Here is a 6,000-nt window from a genome sequence, read left to right as displayed (position 1 = left end):
TTTGTCACGGTTAATGATTAAGGATTTATTGCTTTACCGACACCATGATTTTATCTGCAAAGAAAGATGACTGAGCAGGTTTTCGAAATAAATCCATAAATCCCTTGTTATGCTTAACATGAATTTCAATGTTATTCCGTTTCTTTCTCCCCTCACAAGCGACACCATTATTTTAAGGGGAATAATATCATTTCCGTAAGGTGAGTCAGCAAATGACTTGTTGCGGCACAGAAATATCATGCTGTAGAAGCTATGCGCACATTTATCATTTTCGGGGGATCGATCTAAAATTCTTGTCAGAAATAGAAAACTGAGAGAGTGAAGCCGCCTTGAAACTGGTTACTCGCACAAAATCTCGGTTTTGCAAACTAAATTGCTTTAAAATAAATAGGATATGTCTGTCTTGCTGCTTTTTAACACGTATTATATGGTTATTAGCCAGGCGCAGACGTGCAATACCAGAGAATCGCAAAAGCCACCCTGAGCAGGGGAGTGTTTCCTGATTACTAAAATGATGCCGGCCCCACATTTCCAATTTCTTTCTCTTTCAAACTAAGAGATTAGGCTTGTTTGCAGGCCACGTGTTTACTTGACTGGTTTGGCCCGCTATTGTCTGAGAGGTTGAGAATTTATTTTCTGACTTTTTCTGGCTGCTGTTTCCGACTAACCGTACAACAGCCATGACCTTTTGGTAGAGCGTACGTCTTCTACTCTAGCATAACTTGCATAATATCGGAATATATGTGATGCCGTGTCGCACTAGTCTATCTGGTGAATTTTCACCAATCAATTATCCTCTAGTTCCTTGCATAGCATAGCAGTACGGGAAATTAACCTATACGCCTCAATCTTTTTTTAAGTAAACGCGAAAGCAAACTTTATATTCCTGCAGGAAGGACCCGCAGAGATATATGCACGGTCTTCGTTTCTATATTCATGTAACCCTCCCGTCTTTTATCGGATGACCATTTTTACATGTGACTTAGTCCTGCGTCCTAACACTGCATTAGTTACTTAATTTTTCTACACTGTTCTCCCTTTGGTCAGTTCCTAATCGATCATGCCCTTGAATTTTTACACCAGATTCAGTACTTTATTTAGATCACATATATGTTGTGACTTAAATGTAATAAAAATTATCTTGGTTTACATGTTGCACAGATGCAGCAAAAACTTGTACTTATAGCTTATTTATAGCCGTTTCCTGTGTATATACACTCATGTTCCCATCTCATCTCTAAAATCCTGAAAGCTAGGATTCTTCAGTTCTAGATCTATTTTTTACAGTACCCGGGAATTTTCTGAGTAATGCACATAAGCCACTTGAAAACTAAGATATCACACTTTTATCGCAAAGATAATGTAAGAACCCGTGTCTCAAAACAGCAATGCTCTACAAAATAGTTGTCTGAAAGGTCATCAGATAACACAAGAAGCATGGTCCATTAACCAATATTTTTTCTATTTCCGCCTTAGAATGTCCCAATATGTCAATCGAACGGGGAAAAGCGAACATTGAATACGTGCTCCTACAAGAAAGTATTATAGCAAGCCCCATTGCCCCCAAATGTTCATCACATATGTTGGCATTGCTATTGCACAAAGACACCATGCATTCCGCCAATTCGTACGTCATATATAAATTAAAAAATGGTGTGACTTTATAGATGCTAAAAGTCAGTGTAAGTGTAGAATAGCTACATTCAAAATATGACGTGCTGAAATTCCCCATAAACGCATAGAATCGCAGAAGATATAAAATACTCACTTTAGGAAATAATATGATAGCGTGGGATATCTGGGGAAATAACTTTCCCGCTCTGTTATCCCATATCAGTCTTCTCCATCTCTGTGCTAAACCCTATAAGGTGTGACATAGTCCACACCTCCGAAGAAGCTAACCGTCTCCCTGACAGATGTTATGGATTTCGGCAATATCGCCATACTCCAAATAGTTTACCGGTTCAATATAAACGCATATAGCATGCACTTGATGAGGCCGCCGCAATATGTCCTGAAGAATCTGATACATCCAAAATCTTTTAAAAGTCTTGCATGAAGGCATTAACGAAATAGCTTACGGTATTACTAGGTAACTATTAAATATCATTAGATCCATTCTTAGAGGAGACAATATAATTAAATCCATAGTTAGATGAGACAAACTTTGAGATTGTCCTGGATGAACAAGCAGAATAACATTAATGAGGGTGTGTCACGTGTTGATCATTTGACAACTATCAATCTTAATATTCATTCAGGGTTTCCCTGATAACTTTGCGCCTGAGACGAGTATATCTGCCGATTATACAACGCTATATGAAAGGCACGAGAAAAAATGGATGGACACAGATTTAATTCAATGACAGAAGCTATGGGGAACTACATTCAGAATAGTAATAGAATTGGGATGTAAATAGATGGTAACATTTTACAGTACTACGATTAATCTGCTCTACTATAACAATTACAAAATTGTTATCCACAGCCCGCCTGTCATGAAAGATAGCTCCCTTCCTGAATTTTTTTCCTACACACTCAATTGCTTAACATTCTTATGCAATATAAGCTAAAATACATACATTGAGGGATTTGCGAAGGTGTTATATGTTCTCTATCGTTTCAGATCACAGTGTTGAACGATAAAATTGTCACCCTAAAGCTTTGTTAAAAAACTTCTATTACTAAAATACATCACCTAATTTGATCATGTAATAGAGCTAGCATCTGTTGTTACCTTAATCACCTTTTCGATATGGGGTCATAACTGGGAGCATGCCTTTTTCATAAAAAAACTGGTGGGCGATCGGCGAATAGTCGGCAGATCTGCGAATACTCGCAAATCTGAGAATATTCTGCAAATGGAAGCACTCAGATTGGCTTTGATGTTGTAAAATATCATCTTGGTATCGTTATCGACGTATACTCAAACCAAGTTGACCGGCAGGTCTAGGTCGGGAGAGGAGGGGAGCTAATGCGAAGAGAGTACAAACTCGTGGCACTCTTTCTGAAGTCAAGCCCGGGCTCTTTGGTCTGGTGAGCCGGCGCCAACATGTGCTGCAACATGGAGAGTCAGCAGCGGCAACTAGAATTTACCCATATATCAGCATACCATTTGACACATCCAGATACATTTTGCTGTGGCCTTTAAATCAGACTTCGAGGAGGTGAGTAATGATGATATAGCCCTTACATTAAACCACACTAAAGACAATATCCGTGGCCGGAAGTTTTGTGTTCGTCACTTTGGACGCATACCTGTAATCAGTGGCAATCCTTCGATGCATTTGGAGGAATCTTGTAATGGCTCTTTTGTCACAACCTTGATAAGTAGAAACCAAAATTATACAGCGGCACATCTCCAATCCCGCTTGTTGAACACTATGCCATTCTACAAAAAAAGGAAAACGTGTTTTCTATCGAACGGAGTTGATATCATCCGGGGAAAATTTTTATAGTTTCACCCCGTAACCATACTTGAAATATTATATAGCTTTCCAAAACCAAAATTCATGGATAACTTTTCCCACATCTGAGCTGATGCATTTAACTGTAGCAACTCCCTCTGTGAAGGAAGCTAAAAAGGAGGTTCCAATCAAAAAGGTCTAGAACTGCTAATTAATTCCGAAGTGATTTATCATTTATCTATGGACTTATTACATAAATATTATAAAATAATATACTCTGTCACAGTTTTTCCTCCATTTACGTACACACCTTAAAACGTAACATAACAACAAATTCACCCCCTTACTGTAGAAGTCCCTATATAATAGAATAACTTCTAGTCCAATATTTTCTTCTATCGAACAGATAGAGTTGTTAATGTTATTCCTGGAAACTGCTTTCCTGGGTGTACTGACATAAATAAGTTTAAATGGAACTTACGCCAATATCTTACTCTTTTCCAGTAAACCCAGGGCCAACTAATATGCCCTTACGATCAAGTCTTTATCTTAGAAAAAACGTGATTAAAAAAATAAGAATACAACAGATGTTTTCGGCTAAGAATTTGTAAGGTAAGTAATCGGCGGATACGTTAACTTCTTGAGATGTCAGCCGTTAATTGATGATCGCCATTAATCACAGCTAGAATAAAAAAGATTAATCTGCGTAAGATGTAAAAGAACATGTCGGCTTTTCTCAAATGAATGAAATGTGTATTAAGACGTTGTAATAAGTATTTCACAAACCGTAAATTTAATGTTTAGAATATATATTCAGTCCTTCTTGTGTGGACACATATTACTGGTCCAAGGTATATTTAAATGTATATATATATATATATATATATATATATATATACATATATATACATATACATATATATACATATCCATATATATATATACATATATATATATACATATATATACATATACATATATATACATATATATACATATATATATATATACATATACATATATATACATATACATATATATACATATGCATATATATATACATATACATATATATATACATATACATATATATATACATATATATATATATATATATATATATATATATATATATATATACATTGTATTTTACTTAAAGGGGAATTAAAAATCACATTTCTTAATGAGAGCGATTATTCTAGGCATTGATGGTAAAAAAACACCTCTTCGCTGCCGCTGCATGTGTGTTAACAAATAAAGAATATTATGCCATTAAAACACATACGCTACTTCTTGCAATAAAAGTATTGTTAGAAAATTTTGTAACTTTGTTTGTAGATAGGGTTGGATAGGAAACTACAGAGCAAATAGGAAAGATACTCGGCTAACGAGCAATTAGAAAAAAAACACTCGATCACACATACGGGATATTTAAGAATTCTGCACAAATATTTTGTTCTTCGCACGTGAAGGGGCGTTGCTTTGTTAGAATTATATTATTTGTTTCCTCTTCCTCTTCCTATTAACTCTTATATATCAAAGCTTGTTAAGATTGATATTGTCGTTCTGTTTGACCCAACATTGCCATCTCAACTGCTTCAACATAAAAATGACTTACGATATTTACAATTAATATGGGTACACAACCTTCTAATATCGAAAGCATGTTCTCCGGATATTATTATCTGTCATCACTGCATCCCGTGTATCACCCTCTGTAAACTAGAGATACAGGGCTAAGGATAACAATTCGAGAAACAATGACGTAAAACTTGTAAGGCTTTGAATTATATGAAGCATTGCAAATAATTAAACCTCCGATAACTGGGCCATATATTCGTCTTCTCCATATAACGTTTTCACTTTATGAAGTATATTTGTATAGTTTCAATGCTAAAAAGAGTAAACTAAGAGTATTTACTCCGCCCCCAACACCAGCAAGAAACATCATTCACTTATCTTTAGAGAACTCCTACTAAATTAACATGTTCTCTTCTGTATTTTGTCAAATTGTCGTTACATATAAACACATATGTGGCATTGTGTATAGAATCTACCTCGCATTTTATACACGTTATATATTTCATATCTGCATATAGCACGTTGACATATCCGAATATATCACGTTTTATCTTTATTAGGGAAATACCACAATCAATAGCTTTATGGCAGGTGTCTTAAAATGTTGTATTAGGGCAAAAATACAATGTCTAATCATGAAAAATTTACATTTCATTATATTTTCCAGTGAGAGAAGAATGCACAAAAGCACATCCTAGGGCTAAGCCTCGAATAAATTAATCTTTATCGAAATATGAACCAGGTTTTCCAATAAATTCAAACAGGTTTTTGTCTACAGAAAAAAAAGCCAATTGTTTGATCTGAAAAGGAGTTATAGTTCTGGCGACATCAACTACTTTTTCCCAAAGAGCATCCATTTGAGTAAATTGCTCTTCTCCCTAATAAACACCGTTTTTCAGTTTTGACCAGAGATGTTTAATGGTCAGCTTGTGAGTTTTTTTTTTCAAAGAAGTCCATAGATTCAAGGAAGAGTACACTCGCCCAAGTAGAATAGGATGGCGCATTTTCATGC

Source organism: Euprymna scolopes, chromosome 1 (genome assembly GCF_053919585.1).
Source record: "Euprymna scolopes isolate OS-2025 chromosome 1, ASM5391958v1, whole genome shotgun sequence".
Classification (NCBI taxonomy): Eukaryota; Metazoa; Mollusca; class Cephalopoda; order Sepiida; family Sepiolidae; genus Euprymna; species Euprymna scolopes.
The sequence above is the reverse complement of the archived record's forward strand: the minus strand, read 5'-3'. Positions refer to the sequence as shown.